This window comes from Rutilus rutilus, assembly GCF_951802725.1.
Source record: "Rutilus rutilus genome assembly, chromosome: 10".
NCBI classification, from domain to species: Eukaryota; Metazoa; Chordata; class Actinopteri; order Cypriniformes; family Leuciscidae; genus Rutilus; species Rutilus rutilus.
Genome location: NC_140215.1, coordinates 26,134,507 through 26,156,834, shown reverse-complemented (window position 1 = coordinate 26,156,834; position 22,328 = coordinate 26,134,507).

The following is a 22,328-nucleotide window of genomic DNA, read 5'->3' as shown; positions in this document are numbered from 1 at the left end:
CGCAACGCGTTTTACATATATGAAAATTAAAGGATAATTTTTTGCTTCAGTGTTTCGTGAAAAGAGACTTTTCCCGTAGCGTTTTGATAAAACGCAGTACGAGAGAACTCTCGTAAGAGAACATCCCCCACACCATTACACCACCACCACCAGCCTGCACAGTGGTAACAAGGCATGATGGGTCCATGTTCTCATTCTGTTTACGCCAAATTCTGATACCATCTGAATGTCTCAACAGAAATCGAGACTCATCAGACCAGGCAACATTTTTCCAGTCTTCAACTGTCCAATTTTGGTGAGCTCGTGCAAATTGTAGCCTCTTTTTCTTATTTGTAGTGGAGATGAGTGGTACCCGGTGGGGTCTTCTGCTGTTGTAGCCCATCCGCCTCAAGGTTGTGCGTGTTGTGGCTTCACAAATGCTTTGCTGCATACCTCGGTTGTAACGAGTGGTTATTTCAGTCAAAGTTGCTCTTCTATCAGCTTGAATCAGTCGGCCCATTCTCCTCTGACCTCTAGCATCAACAAGGCATTTTCGCCCACAGGACTGCCGCATACTGGATGTTTTTCCCTTTTCACACCATTCTTTGTAAACCCTAGAAATGGTTGTGCGTGAAAATCCCAGTAACTGAGCAGATTGTGAAATACTCAGACCGGCCCGTCTGGCACCAACAACCATGCCACGCTCAAAATTGCTTAAATCACCTTTCTTTCCCATTCTGACATTCAGTTTGGAGTTCAGGAGATTGCCTTGACCAGGACCACACCCCTAAATGCATTGAAGCAACTGCCATGTGATTGGTTGATTAGATAATTGCATTAATGAGAAATTGAACAGGTGTTCCTAATAATCCTTTAGGTGAGTGTATATATATATATATATTGTTATGTATATTCTGTTATTTTGGTCTATAGCAGGCGCAAACGTGTCCATAGTTTAAGAAATATAAATGTAGAGGATGGAAGTAAAAAAAACAGAGATAAGGAAAATAGATGGAGAACATTATAAAACAAGTCACTGAGTTCAAAAGTACCTGTGGCAATTTAAAAATTCACAACCAGTAATAACTGAGCAAATTTTCTACCTCTAACAACCTCATGTCAGATTCAGGGAATTGCAACGTGTAATTTGAAGTTGATAATCTGGATACATTGTTCACCAAGCCTGTAGGCTTCATTTTTCATTTATACATAGAGTTAAAGGTAAAGGGTTAGGGTTAGTGGATTTTGAAATTGGTTTTTGAAGAGTGATGCTTAAATCAGTCTGAAGATTGTTTGTCTTGATTAGGTTTTTGCATATAGTTGATTCACGTTCATTTCACTAATTTAGTTAAGATAATTAGAAAAGACCTTAATTAGAAAGATCCTAATTATGTTTACAGGTGTGGTGTGCTTGTGTATGTGTGTGTTTTTCCTCAATGTCACAATGATCCCAGGGGACGTGCAAATTGCAAGCACAACTTTAATGGAGGTAATATCTATCAGAAATCCACCAGGCGTTTTTTTACGCAGTTTACTTATTGTTTATTTATATCACATAGGCTACTGCTATAATCCAGTATTATGAATCCAATGATAACACACCAGTTATGATACCACAATTAATCCAAGTTAATCTCTTAAAGGTCCCATATTGTCAAAAATTAAATTTGCTGGCTTTTTTCATTATAGCAGAGGTCTAGGGGTTATGCAACTACCATATGGGACCCAACGCAACAGAGTGCGGCGCGGGACTAGATTTGATGGCCGAGTGTGGGTGTAAGGTACTTGTGTGTGCAGGGTTACGGGAGAATAAAACGATTCGCGGGAATCCCGCAAAATATAAATATCTAAAAATAAAACATCTAAAAACAAATAAATCGTTATTCATATGTTGCACAAAAGCAACAAGAATAACTAAAATTAAATAAAAACGTGTTGATTTCTTGACCGCAATGGCCAATGAGATGCATTTAAGATAGAATCCACTCACCGCTCCAAACTGAGTTTTTGTTCAGTGCTGAATTCTGCATGCTGGCAAATCCTCTGATTATAACAAATGAAGTGTTGACGTTATGAAAGATTTATTGTGCAGTCAGCTTCACTGATAATAACGGAGCTTTGTGAGATCTTGATGAACTGAGATATCAGCTTTTTAGGAATTACTAAGGGAGTGCACTTTGCGCTATTTCTGTCATGCCAAACCATGCACGTAGTAGCCTATGCTTGCTTTTATGTTAAAGCTACACAGTTAATCCTTTGCAAAAAACACTTTGTTCTTTCAAAATTACATGTGCTCATTCATGTGTATTAACTTCCACCAACTAATCAAAGTCGTAAGCGTAGAATCTGCCATTCAGAATACATACGAGCGAGTCGCTCGAATGGCGGCAGCCATGTTGCGCCTCCATCTTGAAAATACATTAGCCAAAGAGGGACATACCTGGAAATTCAAGCTTCGCATTTCACGCTTTTACACTCATTGGCACCGTGACGAATGCGAGGGGGAGAGTACTCGCGACTGCCGGCCACCGTAGGAGTTAAAACGCCCTCGGAATGGGAGGGGCTAGAAAGTAATATTCAGTTAGTTGTCATATACAATTGCACCGCTAGATGGGAGAAAATCCTACACAGTGTAGCTTTAAATTAACAGTGGTTTGTGAATGTTTATGCTTTAATAACAAATAATTTATCACCATTATTACAGGTGTTTTATGTATCTTACTTGTGAGCATCACCAAGACACAGCAGGCTACAGCATACATGACCCTAGTCACTTGTGGTTGGCTTGGCCATGTGTCACTCAGAAAACAACAAGCCAATCAGAAGAGAGGCTCATGAATATTAAGTAGACAGGCCAAAATCGACCTGTTCTTGGCAGAGCTCCTGAGAAAGGAGCTGTAAAAATATATTGAGATGTTTTTTTGTACTTATACCGCAAATATATATTCTTAAGGACATCAAAACCTTAAATAAAACTTCAGAAAGGTGTACAATATGGGACCTTTAATATAAAGTATTAAGAGATTTATAATTAATTATTAATAGCAGTCCATACATTGTGTTACATAATGTATGGACTGACTCCTTATTTCCACCCTGAGGGTTAAAAAAATCCTTCCCTATAATATCATCAAGGAGAAGACAATATTGAGGCAGGCATCGTACCAGAGGGATGTCAAGACCTCTTCTTTTTCTCATTATCTCTATGTGTCTGCTGCCAAGGGTGGAGTCAAATAGGAGCACTAAGGCAACATTTGAGAACATATATATATATATATATATATATATATATATATATATATATATATAGAGAGAGAGAGAGAGAGAGAGAGAGAGAGAGAGAGAGAGAGAGAGAGAGAGAGATACAGATAGCTAGCTAGATAGCTAGATAGACAGACAATGTGTTGCATACATTTTTTCATGTCCTTGCCCTTAGAAACAGAAGAGTGAGAAAGAGTTAGTGTACTGACCATAGGTCCATATTTCTTTATCCTTGGAGCATCTTTGCGTTAATGGATTTTCCAAAGGTCGCCAGAGCTATAAACAGAGGAAACAATGAGATACCCTTAAACTCTCCCTCTCTCCTATTGTAGAGATCTAATCGTGATCCACTCCTATATCACTCCTATCTTAGTGACCAAATCCATGCCATTTTTCCTCAGCAATGTCTGCAGTTTAAAATAAGCTGTTCCGTCTACGCTACAGGGCACATTGGGCATGCGGCAAGCATATTCCACTGGTTACGATTGCCTGCATGGGATCTGGCTTCTACCCACTTAACACTTGCTTTTTCTTTAGCAATAGTGGTTTTTAGGGGGTCAGGTTGCTAGCCCGACGCCCAAACCTCCTCCTTTTTTAACTGGCTTGCGACCAGTTTAGGCGTAGTTTCGGCTCATTAGTCATTACGAATCATAAATTCCAGAGAAAGTTCTCCAACCTCTTAATCCAGATCCAGATTGCTGCAAGATACGCTATGACTGTTCTCTGAACAGGTTTGAATTGATCATTAAACAGATCTGATTTACAAGAATTAATCGTTCGATTAGTACATTGCTACCATTCATCCCTGCATGCAAACATAGAACACTCGGATCTCCATCCATTTCATGAACTCACCAGTTCATTCACTGTCAGTGATTCAGTACCATTACAGTAGATTTATTTTTTATTGAACGCTGATTTTACTATATTTTATTGTATTTTACTAAAATTGTGTATATTGCAATTTGTATTGTTGTAAGTTTATTGTATTGTGTATTGCTGTGGAAAGATTATCATTCCAAAAATAGAGAAGCCCTAAGAAGCCTCCTAGCGCTTCCTTAAATGAAATACTTTGATTTGATTTTCTTTGCACTTTTAGATGCTAGTGCAAATAGTGGCAGATACTATTTTCACCTCAGTGTATATTATAAAACAGTATGGAATAATAACAACATATTCAGTGTAGGCTAAATTATTATATTTATTAAAATCATAAATGGATGCTGATTTATTGGGACATTACTTGTCCATGTCCCTAAAGCCCTCCCCCTTAACCCTAACTGATAAACACTTTATTCCCACTATTCAATACCCATTAGGCCTAATATATATATATATATTTTTTTTTTTAAATAAACACCTCCCCGAGCTGATATGCGATTGTAAATGGGAGAAGACGGGACAAAGTCGGATTCGGATTCGGATCCGACTTTGTCCTGTCTTCTCCCAAAAAATAAGAAAATATTCTTTTGGGTAGAGGTAGAGTTTTGCATATGGGTAGACTTAGTGTAAATTGCCTCTGGCAGGCTATTTGCACTTAGCGTAAATAGACACTCCATATTTATTTATTAGTATGTGTATAGATTGAATTAGCTTCTGTTTTTATGTTTTCAGTTTTCATTTTTATTTTTCATTATTTTATTATTTATACTATTTAGGTTTAATTAATTTTTATTTCCGTTTTAGTTCAGTTTCCAGCTAGAAGTGTATTTCACAACATTTTTATTTATCGTTTAGTTTACATTTTCATTTAATATTTGTATTTTATTTCAGGGAACAAAACTGTTTTAATAGTAGTTTAATAGTTAACGATAATTACCCAGCGGCAGAGGTGCACTAGCTCCAGACACTTCAGATAGACCCTTCAAGTGACTCATGTGGGGTAAAACTAAGAAAATGATATAGCCATAAGCCATAAGCTCAATATGTCATATTAGCATATCATTAAAGACTTGTGAGGGGTCTGCAGAAGTGTCAGCCACAGCCGTGACTGTCCCCAGATAACGTTAAAGATAGTCTGCGTTGAATGCCAGCTAGCACTCTCCTTGATTTTAGTTGAATGGTTTAAATGTCAGCTCGATGAAAAATATGTGAGGAATTTTTGTATTCAGTCCCTAACTTGCAGACTAACTTTCCTTAGAATAGCTTTATCCACGCACACATTGTCACCACACAGCCATGATTCATACCACGCTATAGTCCATCTTATGAACATAAGCTTTAAACATAAACTCTCTTGTTTGCCTCTACTGTTTAATACAATAACTATTGATGACTAATGTAATTGTGTGTTTAGTTGACACAGTACAACTTTTAAAGTGCACTGATAAAGTTGTTTTAAAATAGTGCTAATTGTATGACTAATCACTGATGACTAATTACGATCAAAGTTTTTTGTTAAATTGTGAAATCACAGCTAGAAAAAAAAAAATATATATATATATATATATATTACTTACATATTTACCTACATTTTACACATATTTAAAACTAAAATATTTTTCTAAATATAAATTTTATATATATATATATATATATATATATATATATATATATATATATATATATACTAAAAATTAAATTTTAAATTTGTAAAAAAAATAAATAATAATCTTTAGCAACATTCCATTTTATCTTGCCATCTCATTTGGAATGTGTGAAAATGTCAAAAACTTGACACAATTTCAAATGCAACTTCGATGTTTTGTTTGGTTTTTAAACATTATTATTGCGTTATTGTACAATGTCTCATAGAGGGATAACAAAATCGAGTACTAATTCACTATTGCGTGTGTGTGTGTGTAAGTGTGTGTGTGTATGAAATGTGGATGGAAAGGAAATTACATTTCTGTCTGTTCATTACAGAGACTGTGACAGAGGTTCAGAGTCCTCTCCTTAAACATACAACATAATATATAATGTTACAATATAGGCTAAAGGCCTAGCTGAATGATAATGTGAGTTTTTCTGATCCCAAAATGTATGATGATGTACAGAATAACTTTCATTCCCCACCATGCAGTTCCTTGAAGGTGAATAAATTCATAGTGGGAGAAATAAGAAGCTTGCAGATAGGAAGTTTATCACAGAGAGCTGCTTGGAATGAGTTACCTATAGAAACAAATCATTTTCAATGAGAGCACAGAACTTCGAGTGGATACAATCCTGTAAAACTGCAGTGAATGTGCGGCAGATAAGTAGAGAGCTCATCTGAGCGCTGTTGGGGACAGAACACATAAATCGTCTGTGAACACCAGGATCCCAAACTTAAATGGACTGGAAATCTTGATTTTATTTTGAATTGTGTATTTCAGCCTCAATGTTAGTGCAGGCATATTTCACAACCCAGTCTGGGTCCAAAGCCTTCACGACCAACAATTTGCTGGAGCACAGGTGTTTTCCATTTTCTCATTTGCCTAATGGTGTTTAAGGTAGCCTTTTTTTTTGACCAAAAGAGTTTTTTTTAAGGCCCTTTAGCCTTTGCAACAAGTGGCCTTATTATCCTAAAAACTGTCCTTTCAGTTATTGGACAATTTCTAACTATCAATTTGAACAAACCTGAATACCACAAACCAACCAGTCTTTTGTGATAGTTTTGAGAATCCTCATACTGTACACTATCTTCCAAAAGCTTTGGGTCAGTTAGAATAAATAAATAAATAAATTCTAAATAAATGTTCTTAACTTTATATTCATTAAATAATAAAAAAATAAATAAATAAAAAAACACTGTTTTCACACACACAAAATTGTTAATGAACTGTTTTCAACATTGATAATTATTTCAATAAATGTTTCGATAACACTTTACAATAAGGTTAATTAGTAAACTACATTAGTTAGCTTGAACTAATAATGAACTGCACTTATACAGCATTTATTATTCTTTGTTAATGTTAATTTCAAGTTCAGTTCATAGTTAACATTAACTAATGTTAACTAATGAACCTTATTGTAAAGTGTTACCAATGTTGCTTGGGCATCAAATCAGCACATATAAGAATGATTTCTGAATGATCATGTGACACTGAAGACTAGTAATGACGCTGAAAATTCAGTTTTACCATTACATTTTTAAATATATTCTAATAGAAGACAGCTAATAATATGTCACACTGTTTTTACTGTAGTTTTGATCAAATAAATGCAGCCTTGTTGAGCCGATTCCCGCTGCACCGACAGATGCAGACCAATGCTGACAGTTACCAGATTAAAGCATGTCACTTCTCAGATTCAGCATGTTAAATCAGAGAAAACAAGCACTGAAAGACGGCAACAGACTGCTATGAAGGTAATATGATGTCATAAAGAATCGCATGCGCAGGGTAAGATTTGTGAAAGTGTTCATAAGATTGCAAGCGTAAATTAATTTTGCATGCAGAAGAGAAGATTTGAATTACATTTACGAATAACAGTAAAATGCTGCAAATATTTTTTTCTTAAACTTGAAAGGTGATTTACACCTTTACAAATCTTCTCATCATATAGACTGTTCTGTTGCCTTCTGTTGGTGTGGTGTGAATTGGCCTTAAGAGAATTTATTCAAAATCATTTAAAAATCTTAGCAAACCCAAACTTGTGAACTGTAGTGTAAATCTTAAACATTTTAAAACTGATCCCAGTTTAAATTGAATTACCTCAAAATAAACCTTGCTTTACATATTGCAGATGCGTATAAAAGTGCCATGACGAAGTTTGTTGCTGTTGTACCTGGTGTTTTTGAAGTAAAAAAAAATCAAAAGTACCTTTACTCCAGAAGGCTTTGAGCCCTTTGTCTTTGCATTATGTTAAGTGCTCTTCCAAAATGTTTTGTGAGAAACTTCATTTACTTAGTTAATTATAGTAGCAGACTCTTTTCCGTCTAATTTGATAGTAATCCTAAAGGAAAGAAGTTGATTTGGCTCAAAAGCAAGATGGAGACAAAGGGTTTTTATGTGTGTGCAAGATGATTTAGTTTACCCAATCATATCTCAAACCCATTTTGTTTGTTCCTACTGGATTACTACTAACCACCAGGTTAAATCATGCCCCTTTGTTTCCCTAAGTGCAGTTGGCAATATAAATTTTTCATAGGTTTTCATTTTGTATGTCATTGGTGTGCACATTTTCCATCTTAGCACCTCCTGATAGACCCTTCCTGCTCTCCAAAGTGCTTCATGTCCCCTTGCATTTCCTAACCATGCACTACACCTTTCCTCTCTCACCCCCATATTCCTCTGTCAATCCACTCTACCTCCATCTGTCCCCTTTGGCTGGCTCCATTCCCATATGTCCAGTGATGGCCAGCTCTACAATATGGCACCCGACCCTGCACATCAAAGCCCTACTTGAAGCTCTTAGCAGAGGGGAGCCGGCCCCAGCAGAGCCCCTTCAATAATGCAGCAGCGCTCACAGTGCCATCATTCATGTACACAGGTAAACATGCAGACTCATAGAAGAGGACATGCAGCAGGCTACTTTAAAGTTCAAAGCATAGTTTTAACGCGATGATTCCCATTTCCCACATATGAGAATGCTGTCATTATTTACTCTCCTGCATGTCATATGAAACCTCTATCTTTTTCTTATATTCAATTGACTTTTAAAGCCATACAATGACTACTTTTTTGTTAAATGACTTTAATTACTTGATGGCTGTTATTGATAAGTCCCTGCTATGACAACAACAAACACTGTTCAGTTGTACTATGTACACAACCATTCAAAAGTATGGGGTCCGAAATGTTTTAAAATGTTTTGAAAGAAGTCTCTTATGCTCACCAAGGCTGCATTTGTTTGATTAAAAATACAGTAAAACATTAATATTGTGAAATTATTACAATTTAAAATACCTGTCATTTATGATGTCAAAGTTGAATTATCAGCATCATTACTCCAGTCTTCAGTGTCACATGAAATAATTATACAGTAATATGCTGCTTTGGTGCTCAAAACATTTATTCTTATTATCAGTGCTGTAAGCAGCTGTGCTGCTTTATATTTTTGTGGAAACTGTGATACATTTTTTGAGATTCTTTGATGAATAGAAAGTTCACAAAAGCAGCACTGATTTGGAATAGAAATCTTTTGTAACATTATTGATGTATTTACTGTATATTTTGATAACTTTAAGGAAGAATTGCTGCAAGTATTGATTTCCTTAAATTTGATGAGAAAAAAAAAAAAAAAAAAAACGCTGTGGAAGCTTCCAGAGCTGAAATGCAGATGGTAATTAAAGTTTTGTTAAGGAAACACACTGTAAGATGTAGACCTATATATATAATACATACCTACATACATACATATATATACGGTGTTGCTTTCGTCAACGAAAATTATGACTAATGCTGAGTCACAATTCGCATACTATCCGTCCTAAATAGTATGTGAAACTAGAATTAGTACGTCCCAAATCGTAGTATGTTGAAATGAGTATTCCAAAGATACCCGGATGGTCTACTATTTCCGATTAGAATTCGAAGTGCAGATCAATGCACACTCTAACGGCTAATATTGCGTGCGGGAGGGAGGAGCTTTGTGGTGATGGTGGTGATGTAAACATGGCAGCCGGATGCAGCAGCGGAGATGCGCCCTCAGTTTTTAAGTGTAAGAATTCAAATGTTTAACCCTAATTAAAGTTATATTTTATTGTCTCGTAATATTAATGGGTTTATGTTGTGCCAAAAAAGTACTGTGTTTATCTTCTAGGGTCCGATGAAGATACTGAGCGCCTCATTGGGGTTATCAGGCTACAAAACAATAAATAAAAAGGCTCTAGTAGGCCTACAGTGTCATGCAAGTGTCTTTTTTTAATGTATTTCTTTTGATGTTTCTGTCTTAGATTTATACCTTACTATAAACCCTTATGAAAATAAACACCTTTTACTACACTAACCATAGTTTAACCACACATTTGTAGTAATACTGTGGCTGTACAAATGATAACTTTATCAGTCCAACCAAAGAAAATTGGTTACTACACTTTTACTATAGTAAAAGCATGGTTCATTTTCATCGGGGTATTTTTGAGTATTATACATAAGTATAAAATTAAGTATAAAATACGTTAAACAATAGTTATACTATAAACTTTAAATATTTTAACTCAGAAAATAAGTAGCTTTCGTTACACACATTGCACATGAACGTCAGAACCAGCCGCCTCACAAACGACCTGCGTTTGGTTGATCTACGACGACGTCCTGCTTCACTCCTCAATTTGGTAGAACATATTGTAAATGTATTGTGGAAAAAAAGATGGGAATAGTAAATAAAATTATATTGGACATATAAAAATGAATGAAATGTAAAATGTCTTGTTAACAGTTGCGGTGTGCGTAACTAGGCAACCACGTTCTCGTTCACGTTGCATGACGTCATCGAAGTATGTCCCAGAACGTGCATACTCTTTTGCTACACACTCAAAAGTATGTACTTGTTCCTCACAAAAAAAGTACATACTTTTAGGTCGTAGTATAAGTAGGCGAATTGGGACTCAGCCCATATATCGTCGTCAACGAACCTTTATCAAGTGACGAAAACGAGACGAGACGCAACGTAGATGCTGGTCATGTGACGATAACTATAATTAAATGTATAATGCAATATTGTTGACGAATAAAAACGAGACTAAATGTGGTTTACAAAATAAAAACTATGCTAAAATGTCTAATGTAAAAGACGAGACGAAATGTTATGACGTTATTTCGCATTATTATTATTTTGCAGTATTTCTGTTTCCCGTGGCCTACTTCAGGGGCTGCATCAGCTGCGGTGAGTTAGCGTAAACGACAACAAACAAAGTTAAGTCTGACGCCTGTTTCACACATACTCCGTGTGCAGTGCGTATGCGGTGCAGGAGCAGCACGCGCTATAGTGCTTTCACATATGCTGCGTTTGCAGTGCGTAACTGATCCACGGCTGTACCACAAACACATACTCACTATTTTTATTTCAAATCCAGAAGTTATCAGCTAACGTTACTTTTATTTAAAAAAAAGTTTTGTCAGCATTGCGATTCTCTTTGTACACATAGACGTAATTCACTTTTAAGAACAATTTAAACAACGTATTATTCAATGCACTACTTCTATCTAGATTTATAAGCAAGTGGTAAAATATTTAGCCATGTAGTAATATTAAAATCGCAAACATTTTAAATTAAAACTTAAAATTGACAAAAAACAGCCAACTCTCATGCCTTTTCTTTTGCTTTTAAATTTTAATGCAATAAATCTTGGATGTCACAAAGAACTTGTTTTTCAACCTCCACGAATGAGACGAGTGTTACTTTTCTGTTCGCTATTTTTGCTATTTTTCCATAGTGGTACACTATACTGACTTGGTTAAATAGAATTGCATTACTAAAAAGAGACTAAAATACAATTTTCATTGACTAAAACTAGACTAAATGTCATCAGTTTCCGTCGACTAAAACTAGACGAAAATAGTGATGGATAATTCTGACTAAAATAAGACTAAAATGCTCAGACTTTTAGTCGACTGAAACTTGACTAGACTAAAAAGAGTATGAACGTGACTAAAACTAATAAGAACTAAAATGAGAGCTTGACACAAAGACTAGACTAAAACTAAAATTAAAACAGGCCGCCAAAAACAACGCTATATATATATATGTGTGTATATATATATGTATATATATATATATATATATATATATATATATATATATATATATATATATATATATATATATATATATATATATATATATATATATATATATATGTATAACATAACATGTATTAACAGCTTGACACAAAGACTAGACTAAAACTAAAATTAAAACAGGCCGCCAAAAACAACACTATATATATATACTATATATATATAGATATAGATATATATATGTATATATATATGTATATATATATATATATATATATATATATATATATATATATATATGTATGTGTATTTTTATTTTTATTTTTTTACCTTGGATGCATGTAACCTATTGTAGAAGACCTCCAAAACAGAAGTAGGAACCTTTGAAATAAAAGGCACTTTAAAATAAAAGGTGATCAGTATGCTTTTAATTCTGAAATGATGTAAACATCAAATTAAATGTCATCTTTCGAAAGTAGATATACATTTACAAGGATTTAAAATTCCCAAACCATACAGAGAACTTGTGGAAAATGTGCCGGCGATGAGTGAGTGAGGTGTTACATGTGCGTCATTCGTTCCCAGGGTCACCAGCCTCCACAGGTAGTCACACTCTAATGTGTCATTTGCTGAGGGGGACAATAACTCCACAGCATTCTGAAACAATTTCCTGCTGCAAAAATTATAACTTCACTCAGACAGCTTTTATGTTCCTTTATGGAGGAAAATAAAAGGATGAAATGAAAAGTGAAGAAATGTATTTTTTTTTTCACACAAATTATTATTATGATAATATAATTGTAATTATATAAAATGTATTAAAATAAAATAGTGAAAATATAATACATAGTACAATACATAATACATAGACATTCTGTGACGTCAATTCTGCTCCACAAACAGCAAGATTGAAACACGGGGAGTTCAGACAATAAAAAGAGAGAAATCGAAAGAGTGATTGTGAGAAATAAAGCAACATAACAGTTATTGCCCTTCGTAGACCCAAGATTTCCTCATGGCTTAGCATTCTGCTCCCTCGGGTCTTAAACGCTCAGCGATCAATAGAGAAATCGACTTTGGTCATCACATTCAGAACAGTACCTCCTTTGTTTTACTACTGCAGAGACATTGCACCAATGAAATGGAGGCATCAGCATCAACATTCAACCCAGCATCTCACTCTGTTGAATTACCTGGTGTCAAATAACAATGGGATTCCCTGAAAACGTGCCGGTAAATTGGTCTTGACCAATATTGCTGTTGGCACTAACTATAGAGGATAGAATATGGCCAAATCCTGGGCAAGTCTAACAATTGATATGTTGTTCAACAACAATCATAGATGTGTGACAAATCAATGCAATGATAAGACATTTGGAGCTGTTAAGGGACAAGGAGCAGCATGCCATCATCTTTCAATTCGTACTGAGACCAACTGTTTTTGGGGGGTTTATGTTTATGTTTATTGCGTTTTTACGGCATTTACCTTAATTGCATACGTTTTGGGTGGATAATAGGGGTGTAAATCAGACAGTTCATCACAATACAATATGGATTCTCTCAGCCAGCGATACGATATTTGCCAATACCTCAAAAAATTCTGTGATTTACGATTATTTTTCTATTCGATTCAGGGCTATATCGATTGATTTAAATGATATTTAGATATTATGTGCTAAGTTTACACAACCAGTACATTTGTTATTAACTCACAAATGCAACAAAAAATATTTAAACATGAACGTTTAATTAAACTCTTTAAAAATTGCACACCCTCTCCCAATTGGGACATTTACAACAACAACAAAAAATTACACATTTGTTTGTTTTTGTTTTATAAAAAACCTGTGTTTATGTGGTCACATAAAATCAATCAAGCTTATAATGGAAACAGTCAATAAAGTCTTCCAGTCTTTTGTGCCAAAATGTGCAATAGTGCAAATCACTATAAAAAAATGCATTAAAAAAAAGGAAAAAAAATGAATATAAAAAATACAATAATAAAGCTGTTAAACTTTTTTATTTGCCTGTCCATCTGTTTTCACAAATACAAAATGTTTCCAGACCCACAAATTGTGTCCGACAGCAGGCACATATATTTCTGTGTCTGTCTTTTCGCTACAACCGCTTTGTTACTGCATCGCATTCGCAGTCTGACACACAGGCAGACAGTGTGGTGAGTAAACGAAAATGCCTGCTTTGGCAGAAATGCATAGACGGATGTTACGTGAGGATGTGGAGAGTGTCATAATAAAGATACCTCATATCAATATTTTACGCGTGGCATCGATGCATCGTATCGTTAGACGTTTGATTGATGCATCGATCCATATCGATGTATTGCTACACCCCTAGTGGATAATATGCGAAATCTCACAGATAGCATGTGGAGATAACAATGCACTCAGCAAGACCAACTGGCCCTGATAGACTTCAAGTTAATTTGAAGAGCTAACTGGTGTGTTGTCATTTCAATCTAAGGGTAAATTTACACGACAACGATATCTTTAAAACAGATTAGTTTTTCCATTGAGTTTTCCACGTTAAGATGACACCATTGTCAAAACTATCCCCATTTACATGGATCTGTGAAAACTACTAAAAATGCTGTATTCTGCTGCCAGGCCATTAGATGGCGATGAAATATATAGACTGAACATCATCGTCCTCAGAGATTCGTGTTTTTGTTGTTTACATGTAGACCGTTTTCAAAAACGGGCACTTTGAAACCCATTTTCAAGGTTGGACGTCCATGAGTAAAAACGACACAGACACTGTTTATAACGTTTAATATTGTAAAGCTGCTTGCTTTTAAGCAATATATTTTACATGGTTCTAAATAAATGTGACGGGATGAATACATACGCATACATATTCACATTGCAATGATCACTGCACACATTGCACATTGCTATGCTTTCTTAACTGCTGTGTTCTCATCGCTGTCATTTTTGGTGTGTGCTTATTGTGTTAGTGAGAGGAAAAGGCCAGCACATAATTACATGTTCATTTAAACGCCGATTCCAGCAGCGTCAGGATGTATACCACTGTTCAGGTGTTTTCAAAATTATTTTTACCTTTTTGAGTATATCGAGGCCGTTGGTAATTCTCCCCAAAATATCTATATGTAATACTACTGCTTTTATCACTTTATTATATAGAGTGATAAAGTATCTTAAAACCCTTGAATTACACATATCGGTCCTGTTTATCGCTGTATTATGCTGTTGTGCATTCATGTGCGCATAAAACTCACTCAAAGCAGGTGATACAGCTATGGTGAAACTGAGAAGTGAAAGGGGCCCTGAACTTTGAGGTGAATTAATTCACAAAGGACATATTTTCCTGTGGCAAACAACATCCTGTGCCATTCAGCAGGCCATCAGGACTCCCGCTCAGTGGAAAAGCACTGTATTACTTCATTAATCTTTTGTCATGACATCACCGCTTGCAGAATATGTTAAACAAATGCATACTGAGACTGATGTACTCTATTACGAATGATTGCGTTTCCCAATCCTGTTTCCGAGACATTTCAGCAGACTGCATACGGTCGTGACTCATATATTTGCGTCAGCTTCCTGAACACAACAAACAATTGCTTATTGCCAATCTACAAATCTTTCTGACACACCTTTGGTTTTTATTGTTATCTTAATGCACAATATAAAAAACATGATGAGGTAGACATCACTCTTGCAATGTGAATGCAATGACCATTAGTTTCCATTTCCATTTCCTGTGTATAAATCAGAAACGTGTTCACATTGTTCCAATGCTTATAGCACACATACACACACAAAAACAAACTAAGGCCTTTGGGCATATCACATTAATCAATCTCAATCCTAACCAATAAATGTTTTATGTATTGCCAGAAAATGGAAATAACATTTGTCTAAAACTATTGTGGTCGAGAAAAATAGTTTATGATTTCTGTGGAACGTCCGTGGCATCTGTTTCTAAATCTTCTGTGACCTCTAAAGTGCATTTTGGGTTCATTTGTACTTATGGATCCTTTGGGAATTTCTTTGTGATTTGGTAATGACTTCTATAATGGGATTCTTAATGAACATTTCAGTCCAAATGGGTGACTTACACTCCTCCAGCATGTCCTAATCAGAGATGATTACATGCCCCCTGCAGTTGTTGTAATTTACCTACATGAACTGCCAAAGAATACTGATTGTTTTGCAGGATAAAATGTGACCCAACCACCAGAAAATTGAAAATGTAAAATTCACTTTGTTGCAAACTTGGAAACACACATGCAAATAAACAACCAAAATGCACTGAGGTGTTTTGAGCGCATCTTTCCATAGGAAACGCTATGCTGCCAGAAAGGCTAGTTATTGTACATACTGCATGAACAGGATGCTTATGTGCGTAAAGGAAACTTCAAACCACAAGATTAAAAAGTGGACAATCACTTGCTAATGTGCACTGACTTCAGAGTAATTAAACAATAAAGATGAAGTGCTACATTTTCATTTATTCCCAGTTTCTCACAATTCTCAGTCAGTATATGCCATTTCTCAAAGAGCATAGTTTATGAAATTGTTAATTATAACACTCATTTGTCTCCTCTGTTGTAGAAGAACACACACAAGTGAACAAAACTTTTTTTTCTAAGACCTGTTCATTTGTTATGATGGATCACTTCATAATCTTGGCTTCATGGTGTAGGTTTAGTCTAACATTTATAGAAGCATTTTAAAGCAATTAAATCATCATGAATTAAAGCATCATGAATGACCAACTTCCAGTGAACAATCAAATAATTCACATTGGCTGGGTAAAATGTAAAATCTATGTTCATGTTTCATTTTATATTATATTTCTTAAAGTAATTATATTCAGACGTAGCTGAAATAGTGGTAGGGATTATTCAGTAGTTTTCTTTGGTAGTTACCCAGTTACCTTCGAGTCAAAAAAAATTATGGACATGGATCTAATAAACTTGGATACGACATGTAAGACTCTATGATGATGACAGGAAACAATGCAAGTTAGTATAATAGAATAAAACATCATCAGCATGCGCTAGTGGTAAACAAATAGAGCAAGATGAATTGTGCTGGCCATGGTCATGGCTAGGGAAAAGAGGCCAACTTGGCATGCCAGTTTTGCAAATGGAGCTTGAGGTAAGTAGTTTTAAGTTTTAGTGTCATGTCGTGTTGATCAATACACCATTTCATGTTGAATTTTTACTGGCTAGTCAGTAGACGTAGGTCGTATAGCAGCAAACTAACTGTGAGATGATCATGCTAAATTTCTGAAACTGTCAAAAATGTATTGCAGGCTATCTTTGGTCGCAAGACCGTGACAGCGGCCATCTTTGAATCTCTCTCACGGTACGACGCATACCATTTAGGAGCAGTGGCGAATTAAGACACTTTGGTGCCCGTGGGCACTGACACCTAGAGTATCGTTCTGATGAAAGGGTATTTATAGGCCTATAGGCTAGAAATACGTTTGAGAATGAATCGCTTGTTTTAAAAGAGAAAAAAAGATTTGCGTGGGATGCCCCTGGGCACTTGCCCAGTTGCCCATATGGTTAATCCGCCTATGTTTAGGAGCCATGACCACAAAAAATCACCACGATAGGTCATCTTTTGTCTGGGACAGCCCAAAATCGTACATTAAACAGGCATTAAACCTGTCTGAGTTCGTAGTTTGTTTCCTTTGTAACTCATTAGTTATTCATTCTGTTCAGCTGTGCCTGTTTAGCTCCCTCATCTAGTCTGTGTATTTATACTTCCTGTTATGTTAAGTTATTTGTCAGTTCTCATTGATGTTTAGTGGTTGCGTTATCTCCTGAGTTTCTATGACCTGTTTATCTGTTGGATTATCAGATTAAATACTTTTTGTGTGATCTGCTCCTGCGTTGTGCGATTTATAAAACACACACCCACACTCATGACAGTCATAGGATGTCAAATTGATTTTCCGGGTCAAATAAATAAATAAATGCATACAAACATACATTAAGTTAAAAGGGATAGTTAAAATCATGCCCTATAATGCTATAATTACCACAATTCATGATTAGTTAACTTTGAGAGCTGTAATAGTAAAAAACGGGCTAAACGTTTTCAAGTTCCACATGTAATACTTAGGTATTTCATATGCAAACATGTTAGCCAATCACAACAGTGGGCGTTTACACTGAAGTCTCACAGCAGACACGCCCCTTTAAACAGAGCGTTCAAATCAGAGGTCTAAAATCAGGGTAGGAAAAATGCCTTATATTTCTTTACTATGACAATTTTTGATGTAAAAACCATAAGGTACCTCCAAGGAAACATTATAAAACAATAAAATGCAGTTCATGACCCCTTCTAATTGTTGCTTTCTTGTTCCTCTGTCCTTCAGCCTATGACCCGGAAATAGATTTAGAGTCTGCCATCATAAAGGACACATCTATTCTCTAACTTTAGGCTAGACATGAGACATTCTAGACATGAGAGACGGTGCAGCCTATGTGCAAGTAGTTTTTCAGCAAACATCTGACACACACACATGCAAATGTTCCTCCTCCATCTCATCTAGCATAAAACAAGTCAGGAAAAAGTCACATTTTATCATTGTAGTGAATATTGCTAACATTTATTAAAAAAGTCTAAAAAGTGTTAAAGCAGCTCTTTTGTACAGTATATATTGGGTCAGAAAACGTACTCGGTTACTAACGTAACCTCGGTTCTCTCTAGAAGAGGGAACGAGTACTGCGTAATATCTTACGCTAGGGGAAAATCTCTTTTCCGCGAGATATTGAAGCCAAAAAATGATCCTTAATTTTGTAATAATGCAACACGCGTTGCGGCAGCATGCAGACATAGGCAGGACAGCTCGTGCGCCCATTGGCTGCCCTGCGGCAACTGCAGCAGCTTATCGAGAGAGGCCCCTCATGACGTCAGATCCAATGAGGGCGCTTCGCGCCCACTACGTCACGTCCCGCCGAAACGGGTGTGGCTTATGCTTATAAATATAGCTCGATAGGCTGATCGAATCTGGTTTTTCATCGCCGAAGCGAACCAGAGCGTGATGCATGCACGGCAAGATACGCAGTACTCATTCCCTCTTCTAGAGAGAACCGAGGTTACGTTAGTAACCGAGTACGTTCTCTTACGAGAGGTCTCTCGTACTGCGTAATATCTTAAGCTAGGGGAACACAATGCAAAATGCTGTGCGTGCTGAGATCCAACACCAAAGTCCCAAGGGCAGGTGCCCGGGGCTCATATAGTGCATGATCACCAGGGACTCGCAGAGAGTCCGGGAAAGAGGGGCTAGAACAGCATCATTTTCCGTAATAAGTAGCGTCCTATTAGGAGCCAATTATATCAGGTGTTCCACACAGTCAGAGCGAAAACTCGGCCTGAACTGATGAATAATAAGGGTCTTATATTAGACCGAAAACAGCTTAGCCTGCAAGGCGGGAACTTCTAGGTTATGTGACCAAGATGTGGTGTCCTTTTATCTGTGGACAAAAGCGCCTCAGCGCGTTGTCGACTGCCATCATTTCCAGGCAGGAGCCTTTCCCGTTCTGACCACTGGCCGAAGAACGGTCTGCGGGACTATAGTGCCTGCGCCCAGTGGGGCGATAGCTGTGCTGTCATAGACAGCGAGTCCAGTTCTGTGCCCAGAAAATATATTCTCTGACTGGGAGACAGTGAACTCTTCGCCCAATTGACTTTGAGACCCAGATTCTCGAGATGTTCGAGTAATATGGTCCTGTGTTCTATGAGCTCTGAGTGTGATCGAGCTAGAACCAGCCAATCGTCCAAGTAATACAAAACTCGCATTCCCCGAAGTATCAGGGGTGCAAGCGCTGCGTCCATGCACATCGTGAATGTACGGGGTGCTAGGGACAGGCCAAACGGCAGGACTGTGTATTGATATGCCTGGCCCTCGAAGGCGAATCTCAAAACCCGCCTGTGACGTGATGCTATTTGTCTTTGGGGGGGGGGGGGGCCCGTGGGGCTTGTCATGTCTGTGAGTGAATGTGGGCGCGGGACAGCGGGCACATTTACTACACTGAGAACACCGTCGGCTTGAGCCAACTGTGTGTGCGTTGGTTTTGTTTTTACAGAAACCGTGAGACATGCAGTGTGCAGTGTTTGTGGGCACTGGGTCGTGGGCACATTCACTACATTTAATGCACAATCGACATGAGTCGATTTTATGTGTGCGAGCCCTGGACTGTGGTGGGCTGTGCTTGTGTGTAGGAATGAGCACTGGGTGTGGGCATTTTACTACACTCATAACACCATCGGCCGTGGCCAGAATACCAGAAAATACACTCTTTATGAGATTTATCTGGGCCGTCGTAAAAACGGCGTTTGTGTGCAGGCAAACGGGCTGTGGTACCGGAACACACATTTACACTGGAACAGTCGCATTTTCTGGAACTGAACGAGCGAGAAGTTTTGGTGGAAGTCTGGCCGCAGCGGGACTTGAACACCGTCGTTTTCCTAGGCGGGCTAGGAAGACTTTGAGGCCACGGGCTTTATCTCAATCTTAGGCCGGGGCTCACGCGGAGGGGGGGAGGCGGCCAGCAGAGCGAGAGTGCCGTAGAGAATGGTAGCGGATAGCCAGATAGCGTCATCATGTCTTGTGACGGCGTTTGATTGCAGGCGTGCACGTATTATAACAGGCTCGTTTACTGCAATATTGATATTTCCAATCGCCTGAACTTAGGAGGGACTGAGAAATGTGTGAGAAATGGAGGTTGGTCCGGCCTCGGCGGGACTAAAACACTCTCTTTCCTCCTTTCGCCGGTGAGTGACGCACGCGAGGGGCGGGGTAGCTTTCTTGTAACGTAAAGAAAGCTAGCCCTGTAGCAGGAAATATCCATCCACATAGACGCGGCTTCTTCATCGTCATCCATGACGGAAGCGGTGGCAGACTACGGCCGCTGTCCGACAGTGAGAGACTCGGGTGAAGCAGGTGAAGCTGGCGGGCGAACCGGCAAGCTTTTGCTGGTTGGAGGAGGTTCCGGGACCTGCTGAGCATGGCGCTTTTACGGTGCGGCACCGCAGCGGGCGGAGGTGCAGTCTCGGCGAAAGATGCCAGGCGAGATGCCAGAGTCACCATGGGCATCAGCTCGCAGTGAGGGCAGCCGCCGTCAGCGAGCGCGAGAGCTGCGTGATCCTCACCCAGGCAGGAAGCACAGATGACATGCCGGTCCCCGTCGCTGAGTGGGGCTCGACACGAGCCACAGAAGGTGCGAGACATCTTAAAAAAGATGCTCGGCTCTTTTAGGCAGAGAGCTTTTAACACAACTAAAAAATTTATTCTGATCTAGCTATTTTGTCCATTACCCTGACATCATATCCTGATATACATTCCCCGCACTTTTGTTCTTTTCAGCAGTGTATCATCACAAACTTAACCAAAATGCCAACTGATTTTTTTTTTGTTGTTGTTGTTGTTGTTATTTTAGAAAAATTGTTAGAGCTTAGTAGAGAAAAAGGATAAAACGCCGTATAGCGTAGCAGGAACGGCGACTGAAGGCGGCGAGTTGACGGCCAGCGGCTTCAGATGCGAAGGCTCGTCCCGCAGAAGGCGCGGCTTCTTCCTCTCGGGATCCAGCGATGCGTGAGCTGCGCTGAAGAGATGAAAAATCAGATTCGATCAGCCTATCGAGCTATATTTATAAGCCTAAGGCACACCTGTTTCGGCGGGACGTGACGTAGAGCAGGGGTTCTTAACCTTTTTGATGTCGGGGCCCAAATTTTACAGTACAAAGTGGCCCAGGGCCCATTCAGATATTAGCACTGTATTGGTTTATTGATCTCACCCTTGGTTTGATTTGTATTCAATAACTAAATGGCTTTCCTGTAGCTCAAACAGTAGAGCGTTGGCGCTAGCAACGCCAAGGTCATGGGTTTGATTCCCAGGGAAAGCAAGCATTGATAAAATGTAAAAAAAAATGTGTACCTTGAATGCAATGTAAGTCGCTTTGGATAAAAGCGTCTGCCAAATGCATAAATGTAAATGTAAATGTAAACTAAATGAAATCCACTTGCAGTTTAACAGTTTATTATTCATGTGTATGTAAACCTCCACATACAATTATTCATGGAACAAATCAATCTGCATCAAGAACAAATTTAAAGGCTCAAGTCAGGCATATTAACACAAAAATCAGTTAGATTTGACAAATTATACTTACAAAAAAATAAAAAATGTATATAAATAAAATAAAAACAATAAAATGTGTTGCTAAAATAAATAAATTCAAAATAATATTTTTCAAATTAAATAAATAAGTTGTAAATGAAAATTGAAATAAAGTGCAAATGAAAAAAAATATATATATAGCTTTAATCTGCATAATCTGCATATCGTGAATGCTTAGGCCCCGATCACACCTGACGCGTTTTTTGAAATGAGAGGCGCCTTTTTTCAATTGGTTTCCTATGGCAGCGAGCGTTCTGCGCGCTGTTTATGCGCCTCGCGTTTTTGCAGTAAAAAAAAAA